This window comes from Macaca mulatta, chromosome 4 (genome assembly GCF_049350105.2).
Source record: "Macaca mulatta isolate MMU2019108-1 chromosome 4, T2T-MMU8v2.0, whole genome shotgun sequence".
Classification (NCBI taxonomy): Eukaryota; Metazoa; Chordata; class Mammalia; order Primates; family Cercopithecidae; genus Macaca; species Macaca mulatta.
The window spans coordinates 26793009-26805317 of record NC_133409.1 but is presented as its reverse complement, the minus strand read 5'-3'; positions in this window follow the sequence as shown (position 1 = coordinate 26805317).

Genomic DNA, 12309 nt, shown 5'->3' with positions numbered 1-12309 from the left:
ATCTCACTATACCCCTCAAGTAAATTGAGTGTGGGTGAAAGGAAAAATAACTGTGTATACATGTATGACTTTGCTATTGCAGATTTTGGAGAAAGTTTGGAATTGCTTTTGAAAAAGTAAAAATCATGAAACTCTTCAAATGAACACATGGTTTAATAATGAAGTTGAATTAATTATGTTGGCCTATTTGGATACTTTTTATCTTTATTTAATTTACATTAGTTATGATACTGGTTTGATGATGGGATAAAGAAGGTCCCTAAATCCCCAAACAAGTCATTTGGCTTGCATGATAGTTCCACAAGCCTCAAGAATAAATCTTCCACCTATATCAGTGTTCCAACCTTCACAATATGTGGCTTCCATCTTGCAATTGATGCCCAGCCCTTACCTTCCCACAACTGGGAAAGGAAAAGGGAGCAAAGGAAGGATATCCTTTTAAGAGAAAAACCTAGAAGCACGTATTATTTTTGTTCTAGAAGCCAGAACCAAGTCATATCAACACAACCAACCAGATGCAAAAAAGCTACAAATGTACTCTTTATTTTGGATGGCCTTGTAAAAGGTAAGATTTCATTACCATGGATAAGAAGAAAATTATCTTTCTCACAATCCATTTCTTTTGCTTACCTAAGTGTCATATAAGGAATATATTAAAGCCTCTCTAAGTTCTATTCAGCACCTGGCAACCTATGAAATGAAAGACAAGTATGTTCCCCACCACCTCACCCCCTCTACCAATAGACACACACTAAGTTTACAATGGTGGATTAAGACTAGGAGAACTGTCATAATATCTCAGTTTTAAATAGGAAAAAACAAGAAATGTCAGTCATCTGTCCATAGGGATTATCAAGGGCTGATGGGTATGAACTGCAAAGATTCCTTCCCTCAGAGTAACTTTCTTTTTTGTCTTTTTTTTTTTTTTTTCCTTTTTGTGGAGAATGGGGTCTCGCTATATTACCCAGGCAGGTCTCGAACTCCTGGGCTCAAGCTATCCTCCCGCCTCTGCCTCCCTGAGAGCTGGGATTACAGGCGTGAGCCACCGCGCCCAGCCCAGAGTAAGTTTCTTATAAAGCCTGTCTGACTGTCACTGATTCTTACCTCAGTGAGAAGCTCTCCAGCACCCTGTTCCCTGTGAGGAGCTCTCCAGCATCCTGTTTTCCATGACCTCCTGGCTTTGGCCTCTAGGAAGTACCTTTCAAGTCTATCTTTCATTCTCTCTGGACATGTTGAAAGTAGTATGTATGTTTGATGGCTGCCCAGCTTCGCAATCTGGATTACAGAATTATCTGATTCAGGATTTGAAGAGTTAGAAGTCTTTGTAAGCACAACATGTGGATTCTTTGACTATAATGTCTTCAAAAGTTTAATAGGTTGCCACGTTTTTGTTCTTACTCAATTCTATTTGGGAGTAACCATAGCCAAAGTTTTGGACATAATTTTAAAACCTGAAATCATGCCTTCTTTTTATGTACTGTTTTCTCCCTTCTACACGCCTCACCGTCCACCTCTGTCCCCACCCTCCCACTCACCACCCTCGACTTTTTCCACATAATGGATGCTACCTAGAGGCTGTTTAAAATATTTGCCTTGAATGAAGATGTACTTCCCTTAATTTAACCTTTGCCACTTGGCTGTTTTACAGTTTTTTAGAAAAATACAGAGGCTTGGGGGCTACAGCCTTATTGCCTGCTTATTACCACCGATTCAGTGCTACTCTTATCATCGATTCAGTTTAAGGCACAGAAGCAGTTGTTGTTTTGATCATGAGGCCCCAAACCACGGAAGGAAATCTTACCCCTCTAGGAGGGTAATGGTCCTGAAGGTAGTCAGGAAGGCATTGTGAAGGAGTTGATACATTGATGAGTGAGCAAAAGTTAGATGAAGATATGAGGGAATGAAGTCAGAGGAAAGAGCAGGAACAAGGGTATGAAGGTAAGATAAATAAAGTGCCAAAAGCAGCATTGGCAACAAACTGGGATGGGAAGGGGGACTGAAATGTAGAGGTGTCTAGTACAAGTAGGGCAATTTTATGGTGTGAATCAGATGGTAGCAAAATGGATATTTGATGGCCCACTCTGATAGTGGTGTGGGGCATGGGCTTAAAGAACAAACATTTCGAGACAGGGAGACGAGCTAGAAAGTTACTGTAGTAATCCAGGCAAGAAGCGATGAGAGAAGTATGTTGGGTCCAGCTTTCCCATTGGCTCTCGGAAGGTTCTCTGGAAAAAAAAATCAGTTTGCAAATGGCAGATTAATAGGAGAAAAGGCATACAACTTATTTAACATATACACAGGGGAGCCTTTAGAATGAAGACCCAACTTTCCAAGTGTGGTACATGAGCATATACACCATCTTGGGGTTACAGAAAGAATGGAGCTTGGATCCTGCCTGGTGAAACAGGTTATGGGAGGGGGGAAGAAGAGAAATTGTATTAAGGAACAATAAAAAATTACTAGGGAAAAAGATTGGAGGGAGAACAGAAATTAACTTGTGAAAATAGTTCTCTTGTAATTTAAATGATCCTTGAAGACAGTCATTATCTTGAAAAAGGGTCTGGTCAGGTGTAGTTACATTTTTTTTGGTCTTCTTTCCTCTAATGGATAATAAGATAATGTGGGGAGGGGAACAAGAAGAAATGTTCTCCTTGATGGGTCCTATCTTTATGTAGGTGGGGGAAAGAGTCTCTTCCAATGCCTGTCGATCTCTAAGGGTTTTTAATTTAAAACACTCATTACCCTCAGGAAACCATATTCTAGGAGGAGACATTTTGATTTTCTTTGGGTGATATCAGGATCAAGAAATACTTTAAAAATAACATCTGCACGATTTGGTAGTAGTTCAGCAGTGAATGATGTAAGAGAAAGGGTTGTAGGGAAGGTCACAGGAGAAGGAGCAGGGAAGGGAGACTGATTGAGGAGATTCAGATGAAAGAGACTGAATTTCAGGCCTAGATATTCAAAGGAGATAAATATGTTCCCCCCCCCCCACCCCCCAGGAGAAGTCTATACTGGAGAAATCCATTGTGGAAGTCTTTAATAGGCTTTAGATAACACCTTGAAATAAAAATGACATCTTTCAGATAAAGTATGTGCAAAAGACAAAACAAAACAAAAACAAAAAACCAAGATCATCAAAAGTTTATAAGACAGAAAAAAAAAGCCCCTCAGGAAACCAAGAAGGGAAGTCAGAGATGTAGGATGAGAATGGAGTGGTGTAGGAGAATTACCCTGAGGGGAAGGGAAAGAGCCCAGATGGCAATAGGTTAAACAGTGAATTTTACAATAGGTTTGAACACCTACACAAAGTTTAGGTTAATCCCAACATTATAAATTTCAAATAAAAGGGGAGTGAATGCCCTATGAGAAGGTAGGAATATGAGAGTAAGAGAGACAAAAACTTAGAATTTACTCCCAGAAGGCCTTGCTGTTGATTTGGTGGGCATTTATATCTCTGGGGGTTCTCCCTGGAGAATGGAGAACCCGAGGCTGCTACTTTCCCTCCCTTCCTGGGCACCTGCCTTTACCTGCTGCTGTTACAGAGTGGTGTTCCCTGAGTTTCCATTCAATATATGAGTCCAAAATACTCAGTAGTGACAACCTGGAAATAGTTATTTTTGAGAATCAAAACATGAATCAATAGAATGCTACAAAATTTGTGTTAAAATCTTAAAAAGCCCTTCATTGAGAGTTGATCAGATAAGCAGCATGTTTGAACCAGCATTCCTAATAACCATTCCATAACTGTAATGTGTAAACCATTTTCTCACACTGGGTTGTTCTAAGCTTGGTCAAGTATAGCTAGTAGTAATACAAATTTAAAGGCAGATATAATAGGGGAGAGAGAGAGAGAGAGAGACTGAAAGAGGAGAGAATGAGAATGTTATGAAAATAAAAATTAATATTTGAGCTAAATTTGTAGCATCGGAAATACTCACCTGGGAAAGAAAGACTCTGAGTAGCTCTCTACAATTGCTTGTGTGGGTGGGAGTTTTAGAGATCGTGCCAAGGCTCTCTGAAATCCATACCTAAATTTGCTCTTCTTCCTTACTCTTCTCTTAAAATTGCTTCATAAACAGCCTTTTAAAATTTATGGCCCAGTGTGGTGACTCACACCTATAATCCCAGCACTTTGGGGGTTGAGGTGGGAGAATTGATTGCTTGAGGCCAGAAGTTTGAGACCAGCCTGGGAAACATATGGAGACCCCATCTTTACAAAAAAAAAAATATATATATATATATATATGTGTGTGTGTGTGTGTGTGTGTATATATATAAAATTATCTAGGTGCAGTGGTGAACTACTGTAGCTACTCAAGAGACTGAGGCAGGAGGATCTCTTGAGCCCAGGAGTCAGAGACTGCAGTGAACCAAGTTCATGCCACTGCACTCCAGCCTGGACAAAAGTGTGAGACCCTGTCTCAAAAAAAAAAAAAAAAAAAAAAGAAATATATATATATATACACACACATATATATATATATATATATTTATATATATGAAAAGAGGAAGAGCAAATCAAAACCTTTTAGTAGATTATTACACACAAGCAGTTTGTAAAAATGAATATGAAGGCACCACAGAATTTCATTTCTCATTAGAAACACATGTAGCTATATCTCACTTGGAGATTCTAACTAATTAAGGCTACAGTGGTGAGCTATTATCATAGTTACCTAAAGAAACCATAGCATCTATATTTTAGAGCAAAAGCTACACTTTTTTTTTTTTTTTTTTTTTTTTTTTTGAGACAGAGTCTCGCTCTGTCACCCAGGCTGGAGTGCAGTGGCCGCATCTCAGCTCACTGCAAGCTCCGCCTCCCGGGTTTACGCCATTCTCCTGCCTCAGCCTCCCGAGTAGCTGGGACTACAGGCGCCGCCACCTCGCCCAGCTAGTTTTTTTTTTGTATTTTTTAGTAGAGACGGGGTTTCACCGTGTTAACCAGGATGGTCTCGATCTCCTGACCTCGTGATCCGCCCGTCTCGGCCTCCCAAAGTGCTGGGATTACAGGGTTGAGCCACCGCGCCCGGCCATACACTCTTAAATTTAGTACTTTTTCTGATTATCTGTAGTCCATTTAAATTTCTCCCCTTGGGAAAATTTCTCAAGATACTATAAATAAATGCAGTACTTACATAATTTTGCATACAGTGAAATACGTCACTGTTCCCTTTTATCAGTCTCTTTGCTTTAATGTTTTATCTTGATCATTAGTATAACATCAGTTCAAACTTCAGATCAATATAGAGAAATCTAGTTTCATTATTCTCTCATTTTGTCTCTGCTCTCTTTGCCAAGAGATAACTTCTGTTCTATGTAAAGGCAGGAAAAGCACATAGCCACATTGATACGGTTTGGCTGTGTCCCCACCCAAAACTCATCTTGAATTGCAGTTTCCATAATTCCCACATGTCTTGGGAGGGACGCGGTGGGAGGTAATTGAATCACGGGAACAGTTACCTTCATGCTGTTCTCATGAGATCTGACGGTTTTATAAGGGGCTTTTCTCCTTTTGCTCAGCACTTCTTGCTGCGGCCATGTGAAGAAGGATGTGTTTGCTTCCCTTTCCACCATGATTGTAAGTTTCCTGAGATCTCCCCAGCCACGCAGAAGTGTGAGTCAATTAAATGTGTCTCCTTTATAAATTACCCAGCGTCAGGTATGTTGTTATTAGCAGCATGGGAATGGATGAATACACACATATAAAAGTAGCCTTACGCACACACGTGCAGATGCACACACAAAATCCTCCTCCCCATTCCTCTTTCCACACACAAACACAAACACCAGACACCTACAGAAGGAAGCAAAAGCTTGAGACAAGTAAACTTTTGTGACAGATTTTCCAAACTGGACCCAAAATAGACCCTCTGCACAAAAAAGACCAATTTGATGCAAAAAAAAACTTAGCATCTGGTTATTGTCAGGTCGGCAAGTGCACAAAAGAAGACTGTTTTTATACTTTGATTTGTTTTTCTTTCACCAAATATGCTAGATTTTTCCCCCATTGTGTGTATTGTGTCTAGAAAACATATATTTGGTCCTCTTTGTCTAGACAGCTTTAGCAGAACTGTATCAAAGCACTTTCATCAGTTTATACTTCTCACTGACCATCCCCCAACACAAATATAATAAGCAACATTCACTTTTTAAAGTGACAGAGTCTCAAATTCTGAAAAAGTGCAGTTCTGAAATAGTCTTTCATATTGCCATATGCAAATTGAGGCCATAATTACTTTATCTAGCTTTAGCATATATTCTCACATAGAGCTTTGATATCAGAAAAACTGAACCAACACCTCCAGAAAGGAATGAAATCCTCAACAATGCCCAGAATTTGTCCCCCGTGGTCTACGCTGCCAGGTTTTCCAGCTTCTTGAGTGTGAAGGCCTCACTGAGAGCTTCCTTCGCACACCAGTCCAGCACAGCTGCTTTTATTTCCCTAATAATAAAAATAGCAGAAACACATCTGTTTTCATGCTTCACTGCTGACAGCTCACCAAAAAATGTGCATCCAATAGTTTCTATCCAAATAGACAGACACGATGGGTCCAAAACACAGAGAGGTTATATGATGTTTTGGTTTTAAGTTTCTGCAAGAAATTCAATTTTTACATTTTATGTCATGCCTGAAACAAATCTCTCTCAACTTCTGAAAATCTTCTTAGAGAGGTTCCAAAGTGTTTCCTGGAGTGTCACCACAGTGTGTTGAAGCTCACACTTTATATAAAGTATATTTTGAGATAGTTATTTGCCAAAAATGATTTATGCAAACTATTTTAATCTTCAAAGCAGAGAAGGGTAAAGTAGTACAAGTGCATGTACAATGCTCACATGGCGTAATAGAGAGCTGTAAGCAAAGACGTGTTTGCTTCTTTCTTGTTACTCAGGATCTCTATATTCAATTTTTCAGCTTTAAAAAAATGTTATTTCTCTTTGATAAAAACTTGTATCTGAAAAATGTTCAGCTTAGTAGATGAATATTTTTCATGGTCTTGAAATAACCAACACATTAATTTTGATTTTTAACACTTATTAAACAGAGAGAGAGAGAGAGAGAGAGAGAGAGAGTGTACAGAGCTATACAGCATGTGAAACTTTGGACTGCTCAAAGAAGACATTTTCAAACATATCTTCTCAGGACTCTCAATAGGAACCATAGGTGAGTTTCAGGCAAGTAGCTGGGATCAAATGGGAAGGTTTGGGGAGGAGAACAAAGAAATTAGCTTTCATCTTGAGTCTGTTTCCACTACATCAAAGAGATAGTTAAAATAAGTAGCCCCGTACTACTAATAATATTATTATCATTAATATTTTAAACTATAGTTAAAATAAACAGCCCCATACTACTTAATGATAATGCTATTATTGTTAATATTTTAAACTGTTAAAGTAAAAATATTATTGTAAAGACACATCTAACTTTTCTACCTATGATAATAAATCTTCTGAGTAATCTCTTTTTTTCCATTATTGATTTTAGGTCCTCTCATCTAATTGTAGCAGTTAACTGATTGACAAGGTGAAGAAGGATTGTGGTTTTCTGTTTCAGATAGAAAAACTAAAAACATAAGAGAATCTCACAATCATCTACACATGTCCCAAAAGTTCATACTACAGAAGAATCTATATAAACAGACTACTGAGAAAAGTCAAGTTGTTTTTCTATATGAACCCAATAATGCATTTTCAAAACACTGGATTAATTTAAAGTAAGGGTCTTACACCTTTACTACTGAAGGGCCAGTTAATACAAAAAGATCTAATGCCCTTATTGCAGAATTATTCAACCAAATTTCCAGCTAATGCTTTTTAAAGAATAATTTCACAAGAAGTTTTATTTTGAGCACATGCCTTTGGTCTATACTCCTTTTTGTCAAGTCAGCCATAGTCTATGATCAATGTAAGTTCTCCAGCCTGCTTGAACATGCACCCATTTGAACACATTGAGACCCACCTTCAGATAGGATGCCTATATTCTTTGGACAGGCACTTATTAGGTAATGAACCAATGGTAACTAATAACTGTCCTTTTATAATTGCTTACTTAAAAGAAAAAAGAGTAGGCCGGGCGCGGTGGCTCAAGCCTGTAATCCCAGCACTTTGGGAGGCCGAGACGGGCGGATCATGAGGTCAGGAGATCGAGACCATCCTGGCTAACACGGTGAAACCCCGTCTCTATTAAGAAATACAAAAAACTAGCCGGGCGAGGTGGCGGGCGCCTGTAGTCCCAGCTACTCGGGAGGCTGAGGCCGGAGAATGGCGTAAACCCGGGAGGCGGAGCTTGCAGTGAGCTGAGATCCGGCCACTGCACTCCAGCCTGGGTGACAGAGCGAGACTCCGCCTCAAAAAAAAAAAAAAAGAAAAAAGCTCAGTCTCCTAGCCAGGCAAAACGATTGTCAAGTATTCACACAATGTACTGTAACATGAACCAAAAGCCTAAATGATACTGTTTTTGCCCTCCAGATGCTTAAAATCTAGGTGATACACACACACACATACACACACACATACACACACACACATCTAATGTCACTCTATATGGTTAAATTGGAAAGAAGTACTATAAAAAGAAATAGTGTAAGAACCAACTTCCTAATTGTAAAGTAGGTGTGTGAGAGACCAGTATTTTAATTTTTTTTTCAATATTAGAAAAATGGGCATTTTCCAGGAAAGGGAAAGACTAGAAATACAAGTAGAAAAAAAAAGGCTTAAACAATATTCTCCTTTACGTTTCTGGTGAGTTTTCCTGTTTGCTTCTTCCTCCCCATTTTGTCTTCAAGCATTCCCTGCTGTGCAGAAAGCTGTTTTCGGCAACTTCTCTCTGTAGTCTTGCTCACACTAAGTAAGAGTCCAAAATTGTGTTCTGCTAAACATTATTCTCTGTGATGATTCATCATTTACAGAGAAAAAAGGGTGCGCCGGCAGGGAATCTGGACTAAGAAACAAAGGAGTCTAATCCTAATTCCTCCATTAATTAGGAATTCATTTTGGCCAAGTCCACTAAACTACATCATGACTCATCTTAGCTCATTGATAAAATGAGGATAATGACGTTTGCATTGCCTTACAAAAAATGTTGAACATAGAAATCATTTTGAACATTACATGTGTTCTATATTATTATTGTTAGTAAACCTGCCAAAAATTAATTCTAAATTTACAACTAAAAGTCACAAATGAATTTTTTATTTATTCGGTCATATGGAATCTTTAAGCACAACTAAAAGATCTCTAAGTAGCCCTAGGAAATAAGAAGTGTTAAAACAAATCAGCTCTGCCAAATACTGGGAGTTCTGAGAACTTCACTGTGTCCCCAGCCATGCTGGTCATCTTCCAGTTTCCACTCAGAGCTTTTTGTCTTATCAATGAATCTACGGATTTAAATACAGGTTTAGGAACAAAGTCCTAAGTAGTTATTTTATGGTTCTTGCTTTGCTTTGCAACCGTATCCCAGCATATTTCCCCTCTCTCACTGTGCTCCAGTCATAATGGGCTACTGTTGATTTCAATTCCTTGTCCTGGTGTCAGGACTTTTCCCTTTCAACTGTTCACTCCAGCCTCAGATTTTTCAATGACCAGCTCCTTCTCATGCCACAGATCTCTGCTCAAATGCAACCTTCACAAAAATCCTTTTGTGACCAAACTATCTCCAGGTGGAGTAATATCTCTCCCATTACCCCCTACCACATCACCCTCAGAGTACTTACCACTTCTATTATTATCTCATTTTTTATTTGTCTGTTGTAGGCTCAAGTAAAAATAGAATCATCCTTGATTCCTGCCTTTCCCCCCTGTGCTCAGCCTATCAACCAGTCACCTCTGTCTCCAAAATTATTCCATAAACGTTCATTGATTTCCATCTCTAATGTTATTAGGCCATCCCATCACCAACATCGCTAACTAGGCTACTGCAGTTTCCTTCTGACAGGAGCACCTGTGTCCACATGCATCCTCACATATCTGATTTTTTCATTGTATCCATAATAACCTTTTCCCAAAACTTGTCAGGTTTAGTATGTAGCTACTTCAAATCCTCCAGTAGTTTCCCAATGCTTAGGAAAAGAGTCAAACTTTTCCCATGGCCTACAAGGGCTGCCTACTAACCTCACCATCTACACCCTCTCCTCACTCTGCCCAACCATACCTCTGTCAGCTGTTTCCCTCAGGACATTCACTTGTCACTTATGCTTAAGCACATTTCCCTCTGGCCTTTACATGGCAGGCTTGGTCTCATCATTCAAGTCTCATCTCAAATGTCACCTGCTCAGCCATTCCTTTCTTGACCATCCTCTATCCCTTTGATTTCCTATCACATTACTGAGTGTTATTTTTCTCCATAGCATTTTTACATTACATTGGCATTATATAGCATTTTTATATTACAACTGATTGTTGTTTCCTCCACAGCAGTTATCATTATTTGGAAGTGTTGTATTCTTTTACTTGGTCACTTATATTTTCCATCTCTCCCACTAAAACTTTGGATCTTTGAGAGTACAGACACACTGTCTTATTCATTGTGATGTATCTAGAATTTAGAGAAGGATCTATTAAAATAGTAGAGGCTTAATAAAAATATTAACTAAGTGAATTAATAGTGGTTCATTGCCTGCTTTCCTCATAAAAATATAATTTCCACAAAGGAAGGACCTTGTCTTGTCTTTGTGTCTTGGTGTAACATATACTGCTATTTCCCCATCACGCAGCCCAATGCTTAATGAGAATCTTTGCTGAATGCAAGATAAATAAATGACTGAATCTGAAGAAGATAATAGGTTTAAGTATTTCTAGACTATAAATCAATATTTATTTGTAATGGATAATGTGGTTGCAGAAGTTAGAAACTCTTTCTAATATTTTTGGGTAGTCTACTGAAAGGTGCAGATAGCCAAGAATTTACCTTGAAAGATATCATTGGGTCAGTAAGCATGGGTTCTTATTCCAGATGAAAATGATCTGACCTTAGCTGCTAAGATCACTGCCTACTGATGACTCACAGCTGAGTCTCTTTCTAGGCATTGTGAACTACCCAAGGGAGCTGACTCACCTGAAGTGATATTGCTCACTTCCAGTGATTGTTAGATACTGAACAATAAAGGCACAAATTCCCTTACCTCATTTCGGATTGTCTGGGAACTTCTGTAGAAACTGCATTACATATTGGGTATCCCTCTTGCTTCCCTCTTTCCTTTGAAAGTATTGCTCTTGTCTATCAGAGCCTATGCCCTGGGATCCATGTCCCCTTTAAGGGTCAAGGCAGTCGTTTCCACATCTGTTGGTACTGTAGCCTGTTGATGGCTCTCAGCTGAGTCCTCCTCAAGACTGTGCTTTCTTCCAAGGAAAACCTGCATCCAATAACTACCTAAGGCAGGAGTGCAAAGGCCCAGTCCTCCTGCCGCAAATTGGAGCCTCTCTGAAAGGCAATCTCACTCTCAGAGCTCTCTGTGGGATTGGCTGAAGCCTCATGACAACTGCATTTAATTTAGCTACTCTCTGTGCTTAAACTACTTCTCTCACACTTCAAAGTGCTATTAGAAAGAGCACTCACCAGTAAACCATCCACAGGTAAATTTTCATCTCAGAATCTGTTTTCAAAAAACCATGATGTATGTCATTATTAACTAAGGTTGAATTTTAGAATATAGTATGGCTTTGAGTTATCATGATTATTATTGCTTTTTGTATGGGAATACCACAAGTTAAAAGTTGATGTCATGCAGGAATAAGGAAAGAAATGGAAGGACCTTACTAAGGAGTTGATCGTCTTTCACTTTATGGGAGAAATAATATAGTGCAATATAGCTGTAGACTGTGGTTAGATAAACAGAAGATACATAAAACAATAGACAGCAAAACAGATAGCATAGACACTAAATTTACATCATACGCGGTACCACATCACTTAGTGCTTCACATCAAGGGTTTTCTCAAATGGAAGAGAATCTGAAAATAAGCAAGAAGGTCTGTAAGACACACAAAATGTCATGAAATCAAGTATTCAAATCATAAACCATATTTGCAGAGAAACCTACCAGGATTCAAAGCCTTTTCCTTCTTTGAACCTTAATTCTAATAGTCTTGATTTTCTGGTGTGGGGCTAGCACAAATCACAAGCTATAAATCACTTGTATGTGCATAGACATGGTATTGTTAAAATAGTAGGAAATGAATAAGACAAATACTGAAGGAAGAGACAGAGCCATAAAAAATGTGGGAAAAATCAGTAGTCAGTAAGATGGGCTCTAAGAATGGAAAGTCTGTGTTTAGGTCTGACTCTTCTACCTTCTTGTTTATGTAAATTAT